This window comes from Bubalus kerabau, chromosome 1 (genome assembly GCF_029407905.1).
Source record: "Bubalus kerabau isolate K-KA32 ecotype Philippines breed swamp buffalo chromosome 1, PCC_UOA_SB_1v2, whole genome shotgun sequence".
In the NCBI taxonomy this organism is placed as follows: Eukaryota; Metazoa; Chordata; class Mammalia; order Artiodactyla; family Bovidae; genus Bubalus; species Bubalus kerabau.
In genome coordinates, this window is record NC_073624.1 from 116883275 (window position 1) to 116904063 (window position 20789).

A 20789-nucleotide genomic window follows, 5' to 3' on the forward strand; every position below is an offset into this window, starting at 1 on the left:
TGCAAAAACCTCTCTTCCCGAGGAAAAAAATTAACCTGAATTTGTCATCTTTCCAGCAATTCTACTTTGAAATAATCTGCTTTTGATCCTATGGGATACAATCAATACTTTTGACTTATTTCAAATTATTGCTTTTCCAGTAGTTAATACTTCTGACAATTTTTAACTGCGCAATATTTTTCTACTGGTAGGCTGTGATATCTATTTTTCATTGTTTTCTGATTCTTGTCTATTTGTTGAAAGCCCTAGATGAGAGAGAATATTCTTCATGATTTTAGTTGATTGATTGTTACAACTTTATTAAATCAAAGGGCCTTAATCTAAGGGTATGGTGGGCTGAATAATGGCCCCAAAATATATCGAGCCCCAATCCTTGGAACCTGTAATTGTTACCTTATGTGGAAAAGGGGCCTTATTAGATGTGAATAAGTTGAGGGTCTTGAGATGGGGAGGTTACCTTGGATTATCCGGGAGGACTTTAAATGCAATGATGTGTGTCTTTACAAGAGAGAGGCAGAGGGAGATTTGACACAGATAGAAGAAGAGAAGGTAAGGTGACCATAGAAACTGAGATTGGATGATGTGGCCATAAGTCAAGGATTGTCAGCAGCCCCCAGAAACTGGAAGAGGCAAGGAACACATTCTGCCTTGGAGTCTCCAGGGGGAGCTTGGCCCTGTTGGCCAACCCCTTGGATTTATCCCAGTGATATTGATTTCAGATTTCTGGCCTTCACAACTGAGAAAGAAGACATCCCAGTTAATCACCAAACTTGTGGTAATTTGTTACAGAGGCCATAGGAAACTAATACGAAGGGTAAATGAGCTGCTCTTCAATTTGATTTGGAGAGATGCGGTCATCTGCATCGCATTCTCACAATGTACTGAGTTTTGTGTTAGACCACATGGAAGGCAGAGGAGAAAAAAAAAAATGTAGTTCTTCCCTTCAAGAGCTTTGTGTCATAGCTGGGGAGGCAAGATGGCATTCATGAGACACGAGCAGGGGGTGCAGGGTATGAGTGAGTGCTGTGTGCTGAGTTGTTCAGCTGTGTCCGCTCTTTGCAACCCCACTGACTGTAGCCCACCAGGCTTCTCTGTCCATGGGATTCTCTAGGCAAGAATACTGGAGTGGGTTGCCATGCTCACCTCCAAGGGATCTTCCCAACTCAGGGATTGAACCCGAGTGTCTTATGTCTGCTGCACTGGCAGATGAGTTCTTGACCACTGGTGCCACCTGGGAATCATTAAATGCTTTATAGGCTCAAAAGAACTGATGCACTTCAAAGGAGAGGTTGATGAATCAATCGGTAATATAGAGAAGTTTCTCTGAAAGAGGGGTGATGGGGAGAGTTTGCAGGCAGGGAGCAGGAAGGGGGGCATTCCTGTAGAGGAGAGGATGCATGCAGTAGAGGTGGAACCGCCCCTGGTAAGCACTGTGAGACCAGGGGCATGTTCACGCCGGTCAGCACAGATCCCCACCACCTGTCACGGTGCCTGCACATAAAAGCTGCTCTCTAAATGTTTGCTAAATAAACAGGCGATGTTTTGTGGAATGTCACCATTCTGGGGCAGCTGGCCTGTAAGGACATACTTTGGGAAATGGGGAATATAGTCTGAGTTTGTAGGGTGGGGTCATTCCTGAAGGGCATCGGAAGCCAGGGAGAAGAAAGTCAAAGTATCAGAGTTACCGTCATACTAAAGGTATTAAATTGTTCTTTTCAAACGTTTGAAAAGGTGTTTAAGAAGCACTTGTTCCTAGCAGTTTTCTTTCCTCTTAAACTAATACAGTTATGTAAAGTTTAAAAATAAAATAAAATTAAAAAAAAAAACAAAAACAGAAAAATCTCCCCAGATCTCCAGTCTCCCTGTGACACTGGCATGAAAAATACATAAAATTATTAATAATCTGACTATCTCACCACTCTGTTTGAATTGCATTAGTTTAACCTGGAAAGGGGAGCTATCGATGGGCTTTTCAGAACCCAGTACCAGCCCTCTGCCTGAGGATCATGTCCCACACATTGTGGTTTCTGAAATCCACAGGCTGTCTGTGGCGCTCTGCTTCTTCCTTCTCCTTCCCTGAGCTGGACGACAAATGCTGGCAGTTTGACCAGGATAGCTGGCCAAACGCTGGCTTTTTTCTTCTTAGTGATGCACTGAAGGCATTAACCAGGTTCCAAATGATAAGAAACTTAGGGATTTTGAAGGCCAAACCCAAGTTCCTTTTCCCAGAAGGGGGCTTCCATTCTTTGAAAGGCAGAGTGCTAACCATTCAGTGACACCTTCTGTTTCCATGGTGACAGGCCCCATTGCCCTATCACAGACACGGGAACTCTCGTTTGCAAAATGAAATTATCCTGGCTGCTAGTGGGGCCTCTCTTACCTGTGGGGCTGTCCATCTTTTATAGACACTGTCTCTTTACAAAATAAGATGGTAGCAATGTCTATCATACAGCTGTCACGTCTGGTTCATCAATTAATTCTGAATTGTACTTAACAAAGATGTTTCTTTCCCTGATGATTATTTATCAAAATCAGTTCAGTTCAGTTGCTCAGTCGTGTCTGACTCTTTGTGACCCCAAGAATCGCAGCACGCCAGGCCTCCCTGTCCATCACCAACTCCCGGAGTTCACTCAGACTCATGTCCATCGAGTCAGTGATGCCATCCAGCCACCTCATCCTCTGTCGTCCCCTTCTCCTCCTGCCCCCAATCCCTCCCAGTATCAGAGTCTTTTCCAATAAGTCAACTCTTCGCATGAGGTGGCCAAAGTACTGGAGTTTCAGCTTTAGCATCATTCCTTCCAAAGAAATCCCAGGGCTGATCTCCTCCAGAATGGATTGGTTGGATCTCCTTGCAGTACAAGGGACTCTCAAGAGTCTTCTCCAACACCACAGTTCAAAAGCATGAATTCTTTGGTGCTCAGCTTTCTTCACAGTCCAACTCTCACATCATACATGACCACTGGAAAAACCATAGCCTTGACTAGATGGACGTTTGTTGGCAAAGTCATGTCTCTGCTTTTGAATATGCTATCTAGGTTGGTCATAACTTTTCTTCCAAGGAGTAAGCGTCTTTTCATTTCATGGCTGCAGTCACCATCTGCAGTGATTTTGGAGCCCCCCAAAATAAAGTCTGACACTGTTTCCACTGTTTCTCCATCTATTTCCCATGAAGTGATGGGACTGGATGCCATGATCTTCGTTTTCTGAATGTTGAACTTTAAGCCAACTTTTTCAGTCTCCTCTTTCACCTTCATCAAGAGGCTTTTTAGTTCCAAAGTATACTAAAATCCAACAAAATAAAATTCTTGTTTTAGCTTGTACTCCCTTACATGCAGCTTCATATCTCTTGCTCTTGATCGCTAGGCTACCTTCCTGTCAGCCAATAAAAATGCTTAATTCTTCAGAATCCTGAAACAAGCAAGCAAATAAGCAAACTCTTCCCTCAGTTCTGCTGACCTGTCCTATTACCATTGTACTTTTCTCACTCTTTCATTGTCAGAGTTAATAAAGCCTAGGAGAAGGCAATGGCACCCCACTCCAGTACTCTTGCCTGGAAAATCCCGTGGATGGAGGAGCCCCGTCCATGTGGTTGCTAGGAGTCGGACGCGACTGAGCAACTTCACTTTCACTTTTCACTTTCATGCATTGGAGAAGGAAATGGCAAGCCACTCCAGTGTTCTTGCCTGGAGAATCCCAGGGATGGCAGAGCCTGGTGGGCTGCTGTCTCTGGGGTCGCACAGAGTCGGACACGACTGAAGCGACTGAGCAGTAGCAGCAGCAGTGGATTCAGGAGGTCTTAGACTATTAGTGAGCTGGCTTCTGACTGCAAACCTTTTTGTTGACCCATACCATGTTTCCTCCCTGCCTGAATATTTAAACATTGGGAGATTTGCATAAAAATTTGTATTTCTCTTTCTCTTAACACACTGGGGAGCTGGCAACACTGGGCCACATTTGCACGTGACAGCAATCTCTCAGAATTGAGTTTCTTTTTCTGTCTTTGGACAGGGTGTGGGCTCTCTGCAGACCCTGTAATCCACTCCCAGCGCTCCCTGTTGTCTGCAACTCTTAGATGAAGTGTCAGTTACCGTGTACCACTGCCTTGCGATCTTATTTTCCTTACACACAGAAATCTCTATGTGTACCAATGCTTCTGTCTCGTATGGGAAGTAGAATGTCGATCCAGAGGGCTGCAGATCTTGTACTCAGCTGTTTTACTTTTGTGTGTTATCTGCTTGGCTCCTTTGCCATGTGGGTTTGCAGCCCCTGAACTGTACCACACTTTGTCAGCCTCTATGATCCTTCAGCTCATTGTTAAATTGTTCCTTTTCATCCACTGCCACTCGTCCTAATGGTCACTTCTCACTTGATAGATCAGATGGCCTTTTGCTGGTTGTCTTTCTCAAAGCCTGTCTACCTGCCCTTTCCCCTCACTTTTGCTCCATCCTAAACTGCCTTTCTCAGTGACTTAACTGACATCACCTGGAACCCCCTGAGACCTCTTCTTACCTCCAACACTGTCTCTTTTTTCCTCCATTTATTTATTTAATCGAAGTATAGTTGATTTACATGGTTGTGTTAGTTTCAGGTGTATGACAAAGTGATTCAGGCATACATTCATATATCTGTTCTCTTTCAGACTCTTTTCTTATAGGTTACTATAAAATATTGAGTATGGTTCTCTGTGCTGCACAGTAGGTCCTTGTTGGTTATCTATTTCATATATACTAATGTGTATATGTTAATTTCAAACTCCTTTTATCCCCATCCACCTTTTTCCCCTTTGGTAACCATCAGATTTTTCCTATGTTTATGGGTCTATTTCTGTTCTGTATATAAGTTCATTTGTATAATTTATTTTTTAGATTCTACATATAAATTGTATCACATGGTGTTTGTCTGTCTTTGTCTAGCTTACTTCACTTAGTATGATCATCTCTAGGCCCATCCATGTTGTGGCAAATGGCATTATTTCATTCTTTGGTTATGGCTAAGTATGTGTGTGTGTGTGTGTGTGTGTGTATGTATAAATATGTACTCACTTCTTTATCCTTTCATCTGTTGATGAACATTTAGGCTGCTTCCATGTCTTGGCTTTTTACTTTGCAGCACTGTGTTTATATACCAGGGCTCCCCAGGTAGCTAGTGGTAAAGAACCTGCCTGCCAATGCAGGAGACGTAAGAGATGTGAGTTCAATCCCTGGGTCAGGAAGATTCCCTGGAGAAGGGATGGCAACACACTCCAGTATTCTTGCCTGGAAAATCTCATGGACAGAGGAACCTGGTGGGCTACAGTCCACAGGGTTGCAAAGAGTTGGACACGACTGAAGCAACTCAGCACGAGCACGTGTTTATATACCAGTCTCATCTAACCCACAATACAGGAAGCTCGTTGATTTTTGGGGTCTGAATCATGTCTTTGCTCATGTCACCCAAGGTACCTTATACAAAATAGATGCTCAATAACTATTTGCTGAATGAATAAACATTCATCTGAGTGGATATTTCCTTATAGTTCTCTATTTTCATTCATTCAAGAAAACAGGAAGAAGTGTCAGTCATTAGATTTGAGAAGTGTAGCATATTTTTCAGTGATTTTTTTCCCCTCTTACTCCTGTGCTATGGGTGTAACACAGGCGTCTTTTGAGAAACTCATGTATCTATTGATTTATTCAAAATGTATATCCCACCTTCTTTTTAAAAGCATTTGAAACAGCATACGTATTAAACCTAATGTAAAATAGGACAATTATGTCTAAAAAGAGAACAAGGTCATCTCAAAGAGTTAGGAAGCAGATGTTACCAGACACCTGGGATGAGTTAATTGCTATACTTGGTAACTGGATTTGGCTTTGTTTCTTGGCAGCTAAAGCTGAAACGAAACACATTGAGTTATTCATTCAGCAAACATTTGTTGAGTATCTTTGATAAATGGGGCACTGTGCTAACAGTGGAGATTCTAAAATGAGTAAGTCTGAGTCCCTGGCTTTAGCACGTCACTTAGACGTGAGTTAAGTGATTGGAAGTGGATACAGGGAGCAACAGGGACTCGGAAAAGGGCGCCGAGGATGTTTGTGATGAGGAGAGTTAGGGCCAGCTCCTGGAAGAGGAGAGACTTTCACCAGACTGGTCCATGTGGGAAGATCCTTCTTGGTATAAGGCACAGCACACAGAGAAACAGTGAGGCCTCCAAGAACGTGTTTGCTGAGTGAAGCTGTGGGAGCAAGATCCGTGGGATTTCCAGGAAAAAATATTGGAGTAAGTTGCTTTTTCCTTCTCCAGGAGATCTTATCAACCCCGGATTGAAATCGGATCTCCTGAATTGCAGGTGGATTCTTTACCGACTGAGCCACCAAGGAAGCCCAGACCTTACCTTGCAATCAAAGAAATGTCAAAAGATCTCCTGTCATATTTTAAAAGCACTATCCATATATCTGAGCTTTTTTGTTTTTAGTGCTTAGTAATTGTCCTTGTAAATATGAAGGGTATGATTCTTTATTGACTGTGTTTTCTGTTGTTCCAGGGTAATCCACTGCAAGTCGTTGGTCTAGTTCACCCTTGTTTTTATACTTTTCTCATGTGTGTTTCAGAGAAGGCAATGGCGCCCCACTCCAGTATTCTTGCCTGGAAAATCCCATGGGCGGAGGAGCCTGGTAGGCTGCAGTCCATGGGGTCGCTAAGAGTTGGACACGACAGAGCGACTTCACTTTCACTTTTCACTTTCATGCATTGAAGAAGGAAATGGCAACCCACTCCAGTGTTCTTGCCTGGAGACTCCCAGGGACGGGGTAGCCTGGTGGGCTGCCGTCTACAGGGTTGCACAGAGTCGGACATGACTGAAGCGACTTAGTAGCAGCAGTAGCAGCATGTGTATTTAATACAAACCCAATCTTTATGTTGTATTAGACTTAATTTATAAACTTTCACTCCTTCTGGGATTCTTTATGAAGACCATGTGAAACATGTCTTAAAAAGAACGGACTCACCAAAGGGAATGTAAATGAATGGAATCCTTTCTGAGACTGACCAGGGATCACCACAGGAAGATTCCTGATTTATTTGCCCTCAGTTTCTCCAAATGCTGGAGAGAGTTAGAGACATTGAGGTCAAGTGGGAAGATCATTGTGCCTGCTTATAGCTCATCACAGAAAGCTGATAAGTAGTTAATGACCTTTTGTGACAACCTTATTCTTACAATTTAATGGGGCCATATGTGCCCTGCAGTGACAGATGCCCAATCTGCTATTGCCAGCTAATGGCTTGTTTAGAGGCTCAGGGTGACTGTGTGACAAGTCTGGGCTGGACCAGCTGTTTTGCCTGCAACTAAAGTGTGGTCTGGCTGAATGAACGCAGACAGCAGACTAAAAGATATATTTCTACTGCATGGAAGTATTCATAATTTTTCTGGCAGGAGAACCTATTAGTATATTTCTTCAAACAAAGGTACACCATCCTTCTTCCCACCTCCCCCCTCCCCCAAAAAGCACTGGTCTAGGGGTCAGGGCACTTGGATTTTAATTTCATCCCATGGCTAACTAGCTGTGTAACCATGGATACATCACATAAATTCTCTAAGCTCCTGTTTCCTAAAATGGATCTGAGTTAGACCATCTTTGAGATCTTCTAAAATTCTGCTCTTTTGAATCTTAGAATCCAAATTGTGGGCCATAATGATTCATATTCATCAGCTTACCAAATGTTAGGCTCTCTGCTAAGCCCAAACTAGTATTACCTTTTTTTAAACAATCACAGTGGCCCTAGGTGGCCATTATCATTATTCGTCATCATTTTAAAGATGGAGAACCCAAGTAACAGACAGACAAATGAATTGCCTGCAGTCAAGTGGCTGGGCCAAGGTGCAGCTGGAGTTTGACCCGGTCCATGTTCTTTATCTCTGCGCTGTACTGCACACTGGTGTGAGCTGAGAAAGAAGGGCAAGAAAGAACCAAGATGGAAATAAATCAATGATGGTTTTCTTGGTATCTGTGTGTGTTTTCATCTTTCGCTGTGTTTGTGATGCCTTGGTGTATATGCCCTAGTCCATTTCAGGACCCCACCACGCAGGCGCTTGCCTCCCCTGTGGCCCTGAGCAAGTCCTGAAGAACCAGGCTGCTGGGTTCCCATGGTGAGCAGCACTGGGGCAGTGTGGTATGGGGTAGTGCTTAAGTATGAGAAAATGCCTTTTCTTGGAAGAAAAGCAAAGAATCCACAGTACTGTCAATATATCTCTGTGTGCTTAAGTTGCGTGTACGGATTTGTCATCTCTTAATCCCGTTTTATTTTAGTTCACATTTCTGAAACTGCTCATTATATTAGCCTTATGTTTCCTGGTCATATGAATTTTGAGACAGTGATCCCTTTCTGTGAAGAATGACTTCATTCTCCTCATAGAAAAATTACTTTGGCATTTGAGCAAATAAGAATTAAATGGAAACCCAAGACTTCTCTGATTGTGGTAAGCTCTTCCACCCAGCAGCTCTGCAATGTCTTGCTATGGAGGTTGAGTTGTATTTTTTTCCTCTAGGCTCAGGTCTATTTTAAGAATATAATATAAGTATTGTTTAAATAAGTCCTTCCCCACCAAGTAGAGGATAAAGCCTTGGTCATACTGTAGAAGGAAGGCTAGATATTCAGGTGACCTTAAGATTAGAGAATTGACTCTACTAAATTTAGGTCAGTTTGATTTTTGACTGGGATTTGAGTCTCAAGAGGCATTAAAAAAAGAAAACGTTTGTAGATGTTGCCAAATACAGTTGCTGATAGGTTCTGGAAAGAAGGTAATCTCACGTCAGGCCTTCTGTGTGTTAGGCTGATCACTTGTTTACTCTGGTCACTTGTTCTCTTATCTGGCATGGTTATGTTCAGTCTCTCCTCTGTTGGGCATGGGGGGAGGACAGAAGACTCCTTAGAGGCCTGCTGAGAGGGGTGGAGGTGGTGGTGTTTCATTGGTGTTTCAGCGGTCCAGAAAAAACCCAGCCCCAGGGCATGCAGGTAACAGCAGAAAATCATCTGAATTAGAGAAGAGCGAACTGAGTCCGAAGCAGGGCTGGTCGCTCCATTTCCTGAGGTTTGAGGCAAGCTAGGCTAGGATGAGATATATGAAATTGACATTTTAAATTTAGAAAATGATTTTCTGTAGGCATCAGCTAACACAGATAGCTGTGTAAATTAGTGAAGTATATCATTGTCGGTGTCTCAGACCCACAGTTCGTAGCAGACCAGTGATGACATTATAGATCAGTTATATTGATGTGTCTGGCCAGGTCTATGAAGTTGTGTACCATGCGCGCTGACTATGGAATATTCCATTCAGATTAGTGCTCTCTGCCCTTCCAGCGTGATGTCAGTCCCAGCAGTCCTGACATTTGGGGTCAGGCAATTCTCTATTGTTGAGGAGACTGCCCTATGCATTATAGAGCGTTTAACAACATCCTCGGCCTCCACTTACTAGATGCCAGTTGCATCTTCCAATACAACAACCAAGATGTCTCCAGTTGTCGCCAAATGTCCCCTGGGGTACAGATTTGCCCTTCTCTCTCACTGAGAACCACTACATCAGATTCACACTGATCCATATAGAGTTGCAGGTGTATGAGAGTTTATATGTGCCTATGTTCTGGGATTTCTTTGGAAGGAATGATGCTAAAGCTGAAACTCCAGTACTTTGGCCACCTCATGCGAAGAGTTGACTCATTGGAAAAGACTCTGATGCTGGGAGGGATTGGGGGCAAGAGGAGAAGGGGATGACAGAGGATGAGATGGCTGGATGGCATCACGGACTCAATGGACCTGAGTCTGAGTGAACTCCGGGAGTTGGTGATGGACAGGGAGGCCTGGCGTGCTGCGATTCATGGGGTCGCAAAGAGTCGGACACGACTGAGCGACTGATCTGATCTGATCTGATGTGCACACAGGCACACACATACACATACCCTTCTTCCTTTTTCCAGGGCATGATACTAATAATCCCTGACACATAGCAAACTTTGCATAAGTGGAACGGTAACAATAACTCTTACTTAATAAAATGATGCTCCCTCCCCTCCACTTAAAAAGCTGATTCATCTCCAAGACTGATGTGAAACCAGGAATGATCTGGCAGATTACAATTGGAGCTGAAGATAAGTTGTTAGACCAGACCTGCAAGGCCTCCTGTGGAGTGAAGTAATTCATGGAGTGCAATCTGAGAAAGCAACACAAACGCTTCGTTCCACCAAGGCATTCCTACAGTGCCTAGGAGAATTGTTGCTGACTTTTTGGAAAACCTAGGCATAAGTTTCATGGATTGTACTATTTCATTTTACTTAACTTTCTTTCAGGTAAAATTGCTGGCTGTTTTGAACTAGTTGGGAAAGTGTGGACAACTAAAAGAGCCGCCAAAGAAAGCTTCGGGGAGAAATGAAGGAGGAAATATTGATAGGTTGGGGCAGGTCATCAAAATCACAGACCCTGAAGATGGGAAAAGACTTTGGAAGCCTGAGGGCCTGCGTTCCGGAACTCTACTGCAACAGCCCCCATCAGGGTTAGCAGGCTGTGCACCCGTCATCTGCCCTCCTCGGTACTGAAGCGCTCAACACCTTGACTGCGTTGTCTTCGGAACATAACCTGGTCTAGGGCTCCTTATCACCAAACTCAAAGAGACCTTTCCATGTGTTTGTCTTGCAGGCTCTTCTTCACAAGTCTGTAAACACTGCAGTTTCCCAGAGCTGATTCTTTGCTTTCTTCTCTCTCGAACTGATTTTTACCAGATCCCAGTGACTCTCACAGATACGCTTCCAGCCCAGAATTTTTCCTTCAGTCTGACTCACATGTTCATTTTTCTCCTGACATCTCTTCTTAGGTGTTTGACGGTCATCTCAAATTTCATGTGGCCCCAAACTGAGTGATATCACCCCCGTGTCCCCAGCCTACATCTCTTAGGTCTTCTGCTTGGTGGTCAATAATCCCATTGTTTGTTATTGTTTGCTGTTAATTACCACACTGAGGATTCATCCGTCCTTCCCCTCTCTTTCTCACACTCACATTAAATCTGTGTCAGCATCTCCCATCAATGCCACCTCTTGAATGTTGGTATATCCTGAGCCGCATCACTTCCCATCAGCTCCAGGCTCTGGCTCAGCCTGCCCGCGTGTCTCAGTCGGTCCTGTCCACCCTGCCCGCCTGCAGTCGGTCCTGTCACAGCATCGCATGGTCGTGTGCACATCAGACCCACCCATTTCCTGGTCAGACCCTTCAGTAGCTTCCCCGTCATACTGAGAATAAAACTGAAACTCTTTCACACTGTCCACAGGTCTACACAGTCCAGTTCGTGGCTCCCTCTCTGGCCTTATCATCCTGTTTTCTCTCTCATTCCTGCCTGTTTGGCGATTTTGGCCTTTTCCTCCCACCCCTTGAAAAGACATTAAGCTCACGCCCATTTCAAGGCCTGCTATTTCTTCCTGACTGCTCTTCCCCAGATCCTCATACTGCTGCCAACTTCTCATTGTGCATATCGCAAATAAGGCCCCTCTTTATCATACTATCCTATTTTTCTTCCTCACAGTGCTTATTGGTATCATAAAATATCTTGTTTGTTTACACGCTTGTAGTCCATCTCTCCCTCACAAGAATGGAGGCTCCTGGATAGCCCCTGTGTGTTTTCTCACTGTTTGGCAAATAGTAGGTGTTTAATAAATACATATGCATTGCCAACATTCTACAACACAGTGAGATACAGCCACATTCTGACTACAGGCTTGGCTGGCTAAAGGGAAGTAGCACAAGGGATGTTCATAAAAAGTTTATTCATTTGTGGGTGTAGACAGGGAAACAATTTATCTGAACCTAGTTATCCTTTAAGAAAATTTGCCTTTGATGTTTGAGCACAGGAGTCAGCTCCTAAATAGGACTGTCATATTGAATAGAGTTTTGAAGCTTCTGTGTATTATGCCCTAAGAGCTGTCTTTTCATTATTTCCAATTGGTGTAACTAAAAGAGTAAATTAGTCTTTATTGGCCTACATTTCCAGAAGAGACCCCCTCCAATTTTCAAAATAGAAAACCCCCAAATCCAAAAGTGATTTCATTCCCCACTCATATTTCCATTGAGAGACAGGAGATTCACTCGAGGTCTAGGAAGGCAGACTGTGGGTAGGATTCTTCCAGGCTCTCTCTCTCCACTCCCCCTCATCACAGCAGCACTTAGCCGATTTGAGAGGAAGAACCAACAGAGCTCAGCTAAGCTCCTCCGTGTCTCTCTTATTTCGTCTGTCTGTCCACTAGAAGGTGTGGTCTCACCTGCTCTCTGGCACAAGGTGAGCTGTCCGCTCTGGCATGGCTTGCGGATGTTGCATGATGCCAGTGGCTGGGGAGGAGAAGGCTGCTTAATGCGGTCGGATGTAAGGAGCCAGACACATCCTTCGGTCCCAGGGTGTCAGTAAGTGTATCCCGATCTCTGTCCGTCTCAGGCCTGTCGCTCTGCGCGTTCGAGCTCGTGCAGGGCAGAGTGCTGTCATTTATCGCCCCTCTTAAACTCCAGATAAAAGGGCTGCTTCAGTCTCAAAGGCTCCAGTTTGAAAGGTGCCAATAGGTTTTAACAAATATTCAAAGTTTTTCTGCATTCTGACAAATAGAACTTTTAACTATAAGTGCAAATTTTCAGGTAATTTTGTATAATGACAACTGATACTCCATGAAGGCAGCAGAATGGTGATGAAACGATATGCTTCAAAATCAATGAGATATGACACCAGTTCTCAGCTTGGCCCTGTACAAATAGCTTTGGATAATTCACTCAGCCGCCTAACACTCATTTTTTTTTTCTCATTTGTGAAGTTGACATGATGGCATCTATACTCCCCAGGGCTGGTGGGGGCTTAAGTGAGATTATGTACCTAAATTGCTTGCACAGTGCCTAGCTTGAGTGGTTGCTCTTTAGAAACTAGTTCCCATTTGTCTTCCCATGCTGCATGCATAGAAGTTAGCCAGACCATAATGTCTGTCTATTATTGCCGTTAACTTTTGTGCTATTCTTTTCACCGATTGTATTCATTCACATACATAGTATGATCTCTCTGAACCCCTACATGGACTGTGAGATAGGTGCATGGGTGGGCGTGATCCTATCTCACAGATGAAAAAAGGCAACTTAGATGGCTGGGTGATTTGACCAAGCTCAGTGGAGTCAAGTCTCAAATGAAAGTTGGTCTCTAAATCTGGCACTCTTCCCACCTTGCCTTTCAGCCTGTGCCATTCCGTTTGAGAAGCATGTTACTTACTGACTATTCCAACAGATAGGAGGATGAGGAGAGGGCAGTATGAGAGTATCAGCTCTAAAGTGTTAGAAGAACTCTTGGATGTATTTCCTCACATTGCTGCTGCTGCTGCTGCTAAGTTGCTTCAGTCGTGTCCGACTCTGTGTGACCCCATAGACAGCAGCCCACCAGGCTCCCCCGTCCCTGGGATTCTCCAGGCAAGAACACTGGAGTGGGTTGCCATTTCCTTCTCCCATGCACGAAAGTGAAAAGTGAAAGTGAAGTTGCTCAGTCGTGTCTGATTTTTCGCGACCCCATGGACTGCAGCCTACCAGGCTCCTCCATCCATGGGATTTTCCAGGCAATAGTACTGGAGTGGGGTGCCATCGCCTTCTGAAATCTCTGTGCACTGCTGCTGAATAAAATCTTGAAGACAGAGTTTTGGATGAAGTAAAAAAGAATATCACTTTGCCAGGCAAAGGGGGACTCAGTGCGCTTGTGCCCTGAAAACTGTGTGTCGCATCCTGGGAGGATTTGGTGTGGAGTTTTATAGCAATGGTTCAAGGATACAGTTGGTGATAAGGATTAGATTGTGTGCAGGCCCAGTTAGTTCAATTGCTCAGTCATGTCTGACTCTTTGTGATCCCATGGACTGTAGCTCGCCAGACCTCCCTGTCCATCACCATCACCTGGAGCTTGCTCAAACTCATGTCCATTGAGTCAGTGATGCCATCCAACCATCTCATCCTGTTGTCCCCTTTTCCTCCTGCCTTCAATCTTTCCCAGCATCAGGGTTTTTTCCAAGGAGTCAGTTATTCGCATCAGGTGACCAAAGTACTGGAGTTTTAGCTTCAGCATCAGTCCTTCCAATGAACACCCAGGACTGATCTCCTTTAGGATGGACTGGTTGGATCTCCCTACAGTCCAAGGGACTCTCAAGAGTCTTATCCAACACCACAGTTCAAAAGCATCACTTCTTCAGCACTCAGCTTTCTTTACAGTCCAACTCTCACATCCATACATAACTACTGGAAAAACCATAGCTTTGACTAGACAGACCTTTGTCAGCAAAGTAATGTCTCTGCTTTTTAATATGCTGTCTAGGTTGGTCATACCTTTCCTTCCAAGGAGTAAGCATCTTTTCATTTCATGGCTGCAGTCACCATCTGCCATGATTTTGGAGCCCCCCAAAATAAAGTCTGCCACTGTTTCCATTGTTTCCCTGTTTATTTGCCATGAAGTGATGCAGATGACACCACCGTAATGGCAGAAAGTGAAGAACTAAAGAGCCTCTTGATGAAGGTGAAAGTGGAGAGTGAAAAAGTTGGCTTAAAGCTCAACATTCAGAAAATGAAGATCATGGCATCCGGTCCCATCACTTCATGGGAAATAGATGGGGAAACAGTAAAAACAGTGTCAGACTTTATTTTGGGGGGCTCCAAAATCACTGCAGATGGTGACTGCAGCCATGAAATTAAAAGACACTTATTCATTGGAAGGAAAGTTATGACCAACCTAGATAGCAGATTCAAAAGCAGAGACATGACTTTGCCAACAAAGGTCCGTCTAGTCAAGGCTATGGTTTTTCCTTTGGTCATGCATGGATGTGAGAGTTGGACTGTGAAGAAGGCTGAGTGCTGAAGAATTGATGCTTTTGAACTGTGGTATTGGAGAAGACTCTTGAGAGTCCCTTGGACTGCAAGGAGATCCAACCAGTCCATTCTGAAGGAGATCAGCCCTGGGATTTCTTTGGAAGGAATGATGCTAAAGCTGAAACTCCAGTACCCTGGCCACCTCATGCGAAGAGTTGACTCATTGGAAAAGACTCTGATGCAGGGAGGGGTTGGGGGCAGGAGGAGAAGGGGACGACAGAGGATGAGATGGCTGGATGGCATCACTGACTCGATGGACGTGAGTGTGGGTGAACCCTGGGAGTTGGTGATGGACAGGGAGGCCTGGTGTGCTGTGATTCATGCGGTTGCAAAGAGTTGGACACGACTGAGTGACTGAACTGAACTAAACTGATGGGACTGGATGCCATGATCTTCGTTTTGTGAATGTTGAGTTTTAAGCCTACTTTTTCACTCTCCTCTTTCACTTTCATCAAGAGGCTCTTTAGTTCTTCACTTTCTGCCATTATGGTGGTGTCATCTGCATATCTGAGGTTATTGATAATTCTCCCGGCAATCTTGATTCCAGCTTGTGCTTCTTCCAGCCCAGCATTTCTCATGATGTACTCTGCATATAAGTTAAATAAGCAGGGTGACAATATACAGCCTTGATGTACTCCTTTCCAAATTTGGAAACAGTCTGTTATTCCATGTCCAGTTCTAACTGTTGCTTCTTGACCTGCATACAGATTTCTCAGGAGGCAGGTCAGGTGGTCTGGTATTCCCATCTCTTGAAGAATTTTCCACAGTTTGTTGTTATCTACGCAGTCAAAGGCTTTGGCATAATCAGTAAAGCAGAAGTAGATGTTTTTATGGTATTCTCTTGCTTTTTTGATCATCCAACACATATTGGCAATTTGATCTCTGGTTCCTCTGCCTTTTCTAAATCCAGCTTGAACATATGGAAGTTCACAGTTCATATACTGTTGAAGCCTGGCTTGGAGAATTTTGAGCATTACTTTACTGGTGTGTGAGATTAGTGCAATCATATGGTAGTTTGAACATTTTTTGGCATTGCCTTTCTTAGGGATTGGAATGAAAACTGAGATTTTCAGTCCTGTAGCTACTGCTGAGTTTTCCATATTTGCTGGGGAGTTGAGTGCAGCACTTTCACAGCATCCTCTTCCAGGATTTGAAATAGCTCAACTGGAATTCCATCACCTCCACTAGCTTTGTTTGTAGTGATGCTTCCTAAGGCCCATTTGACTTCACATTCCATGATGTCTGGCTCTAGGTGAGTGATCACACCATTGTGATTATCTGGGTCATGAAGATCCTTTTTGTACAGTTCTTCTGTGTATTCTTGCCACTTCTTCTTAATATCTTCTGCTTCTGTTAGGTCCATACCATTTCTGTCCTTTATTGAGCCCATCTTTGCATGAAATGTTCCCTTGGTATTTCTAATTTTCTTGAAGAGATCTCTAGTCTTTCCCATTCTGTTGTTTTCCTCTATTTCTTTGCATTGATCGCTGAGGAAGGCTTTCTTATCTCTCCTTAGTCTTCTTTGAAACTCTGCATTCAGATGGGTATATCTTTCCTTTTCTCCTTTGCCTTTCCCTTCTCTTCTTTTCTCAGCTATTTGTAAGTCCTCCTCAGGCAAACATTTGGCCTTTTTACATCTCTTTTTCTTGGGGATGGTCTTGATTACTGCCTCCTATACAATGTCACTGACCTCTGTCCATAGTTCTTCAGGCACTCTGTCTATCAGATCTAATCCCTTGAATCTATTTGTCACTTCCACTGTATAATCGCAAGGGATTTGATTTAGGTCATACCTGAATGGTCTAGTGGTTTTTCCTACTTTCTTCAATTTAAGTCTGAATTTGGCAATAAGGAGTTCATGATCTGAGCCACAGTCTGCTCCCGGTCTCGTTTTTGTTGACTGTATAGAGCTTCTTTATCTTTGGCTGCAAAGAATATAATCAATCTGATTTTGGTGTTGACCCTCTGGTGATGTCCACGTGGAGAGTCTTCTCTGGTGTTGTAGGTAGAGGTACAGGCCCTACACTCCTTTCGTCCGACCTCCGGTACTCTCATGAGCTTCTGTGGTTCCTGTAATCTGCCTTCAGATGGTTTTCTCTGGAATGAAGAATGCTAATATCTTCCATCTGTTGGGGGGTTTAGTTCTATAAAGATCTCACAGGCATGGTTACGTGTATCCCTTGAGGTGGAACCAGGGTCTTGGCCCCAGGCTGCACTATTGTCCCTTGGCTGACCCTCCTTTGTCTCTATGTCCCCTCCCTCCCTGATTAACAACTGTCTGAAAGGCTTCCATGCCCAGGAGCCCCATAGGGTCCTATTCTGTTTCATTTTTCTGGTATTGCTTCATTGATAGGTCCTTTTCCAATGATGTTTAATTTTTAAAATGATTTGCTCCATTCATTTAATCATTCGCTCATAAGCATTTTTTTGGGCCCCTATGATTGAGTCTGAGTGAACTCTGGGAGATGGTGAAGGACAGGGAGGCCTGGCGTGCTGCAATTCATGGGGTCGCAAAGAGTTGGACGCGACTGAGCAACTGAACTGAACTGACGATGTCTATCAAACCGCATAGCAGATACTGTAAATACAAAAGCCCAAGACAGTGTAGCCACCCTCTGGGGCACAGTCTTGCTGGGGATACATATGTGCAGACAGATAATCATAGTACAGTGTGTGATGGGTACTGTGGAGGGCAATGTGGCAGGTGTAGTGCAGCTTCAGGGAGGGAGTGACCCAGGAAGCCTGGAGGGGGCAAGGCCATGGACAGAAGGTTTCTAAGAGAAGATTCTTGAATCAGTCACTGATAGTGAGGACAAGTTGGCTACTCCCTCTGAGCCCCACCTCTCATCTGTGAGGTGGTGACACAAGGAACTACCGCATTTTGTTGTTAATGTAGATAAAGTGCTTTGATCTGTGCCTGCTGCTGCTGCTAAGTCGCTTCAGTTGCGTCCAACTCTTAGCGACCCCATGGACTGCAGCCTACCAGGCTCCTCCATCCATGGGATTTGCCAGGCAAGAGGACCGGAGTGGATTGCCATTGCCTTCTCTGTCGATCTGTTCCTAGCAAGTGGTAAACACTCAAAAAATGGTGACTGTTACTACTTACCTTTTCATTCAGGAAAAAGCCTTTTCATTTTATGTTGACTTCACACAGGACAGGAAATTAAAATGAATACTCTCATATTCTTTAGATGTTGGTTCTAGAGATGAGCCTATAAGGGCACAGATTTGAGCCCCAATTCTAGATAATGCTGCTGCTGCTGCTAAGTCACTTCAGTCATGTCCGACTCTGTGTGACCCCATAGACGGCAGCCCACCAGGCTCCCCTGTCCCTGGGATTCTCCAGGCAAGAACACTGGAGTGGGTTGCCATTTCCTTCTCCAATGCATGAAAGTGAAAAGTGAAAGTGAAGTTGCTCAGTTGTGTCCGACTCTTAGTGACCCCATGGACTGCAGCCTACCAGGCTCCTCCATCCATGGGATTTTCCAGGCAAGAGTACTGGAGTGGGGTGCCATTGCCTTCTCTGTTGAAGGTCCCTAGACCTTTACAAAATGAAGCTTCTTGTCAATCATATTGACATATTTATCATCTCATTTCTTTCCTTTTTTCTCAAATTGCCTCAGTAAAGCAGATGTCTAGGCTCTGAAGATGTCTGTATATGCTATAGAAGAAACTTCAGGGAATTTTACTGATTTCATGTTGCTTAGTAGCCAAGGAGGGATAAAATGACAAACTCAAGTAAGAATCCTGAGAAAAATGAGGAGTAGAATTGCCTTGTGCTGCCTTTTCTGGGAAGAGGGGTTTAGATAAGTCAGTGGCCCCAAGTGAACTTAGCCCAGTGTTTTATCTTACTTCCTACTTGATAAGAGTTCACATCTCCAAAGCCCGGTCTAGAGAGCATGGCTCAGTTGGAATTTAGAAAATCCACAGGGTGAGTTGGCATGCCAAGTATATCTCAGTTCTCCTCCTGAGAGAGCAAATGCTGGGCCGCCAATAGCAGTGCTGTTTAGCATTAGTGGGGCCAGAAGAGAGAGCACTTGAGGGAAACTGAAGACTCTGACTGAATTGTACATTGATGGAGAGGTCTGTTTAACCCTCTCTCAGGCCCCTAATTGAATTGTTCTTCTTTTTTATTTCTAGACTTATCTGCTGATACCTTTGACCTGAAATATGAAAAATTGGATATATATACATGAACATGGTTAAGAAATATGTTTGTCCTATAAACCAACTACATTTTAAATCAATACATATTTTACTGATGATATTACCCTGGTATTTTAAATTTTAATATTGTTATTTAGTTGCTAAGTGATGTCTGACTCTTGCAACCTTATGGACTGTAGCCTGCCAGTCTCCTCTGTCCATGGGATTTTTCAAGGCAAAAATATTGGAGTGGGTTGCCATTTCCTTCTCCAAATATCATTTGTTATTTTTACCTACATAATTTTCAATATTGTTAACCAAACTAAATCTGCAGCAGAGGCAATAAAGGTTGATTTGCAAAGGAATTAGGTATTTTGGCAATTAGTGTGCAATTTGTTAGCTTCTAGAATAGCAGAAAAATGCCTCTCATTTTATTGTATGCCATATCACATTGTTTGTTTACACGTTGCCATATCACAGGTTAACAGTGAACTTATAAAATGTATGATATTTTAGGTGTGAAGCTTAATGAAATTTTATTTTGATTACTGTCATGACATGAAATTCTTTCAATTTCCAATGAATAATCATTGTTTTTGCTTATTCAAAGACATTTGTATGCTCCAAATATGCTGAAATTAAGTTATACAGGTGACTAAAAGGAATAGAAATAGAGATAATTGAAAATTGTTTACAAATTGGGAAAGAGATATATCTTTTATTGAATTAAAATACTTGAACTTTGTAATTTGAGATTTATTTTAGACTTTGGCTTATTTTCTGCACGTTAGAAAAGTATCTTAAGTTCATTGCCTTGTGATAGCAGAAAGACTATTTTAAACCCCTCCATTTAGCAGGAGCAAGATGGTATGAGTATAAAAACTCACTTGTGTGTAAGATAGGTACATTTGAGAAGGCAAAATATGCATTGTTATTAAACTCAAATTTCAGCTCTGAAATTGCATAGACTTCAGTTCAGGTTCAGTACTACCACTTACAAACTGTGAACTTGGAAAGTTATTTGATTTCTTTAAACTTCAGTTTCCTCTTCTATAAAAATGAAAATAAAAACTTCTTTTATGGTTGTTACAAGAATAACTAAGATGCTTAAATTACTTAATAATAATAATCACTGAAATTAATGACAGCTTTTACTGATATTTTGAATGAAGAGATTTAAGTGTACCAAGGAATAGCAAACTCTCATGAATCAATTCAAAGATTACTTAAATGTTCTAAAGAAAGATCATGTCTTTGCTTTTTTTAAATAAAGGAGCATTTTTAAAAACTTTTTTTGTATTGGGGTATAGACGATTAACAAACAATGTTGTAATAGATTCAGGTGAACAGCAAAGGGACTCAGTCATATTTGTAAATGTATCCATTCTCTTCTAAACTCTCCTCCCATCCAGAGTGCCACATAACACTGAGCGGAGTTTCCTGTGCTATACAGTAGGTACTTGTTGGTTATCTATTATAAATATAGCAGTGTGTACATGCCCATCCCAAACTCCCTAACTATCAATAAAGGAACATTTTGCTTTGCATATAATTCTGTGGCATTTGCTAAAGCCAGGAGCATAATCAAAAGAATCTACACACAATCCATATTTATCATTTCATAACACAGGATAAACTTTTACAGACTTTTTTGTATTTTTATTTATGAGACTAAGAATTAAGGTGTGAGGATTTAGGGAAGTTAATTCTATTTCTCTGGTTTTCCCTTTTCCTTTTAAGTTTGGTGCTTAGCAAAAATC

The 20789-nt window shown here is 43.0% G+C and overlaps 1 long non-coding RNA gene across 3 annotated transcripts in view; it reads left to right on the top strand.

Moving 5' to 3' along the window:
* The window catches only part of LOC129656946 (uncharacterized), a 59301-nt gene extending 38985 nt beyond the window's left edge, over positions 1-20316 (top strand). For 2 of the 3 annotated variants that reach the window (XR_008716540.1, XR_008716539.1), the window contains one exon: positions 10320-11285. This is a non-coding gene — a long non-coding RNA (uncharacterized LOC129656946). Of the gene's footprint in view, positions 1-10319; positions 11286-19023 lie in introns of those variants that run through there. The other variant, XR_008716541.1, reaches the window with a different exon arrangement.
* Positions 20317-20789: the final 473 nt, after the last annotated feature.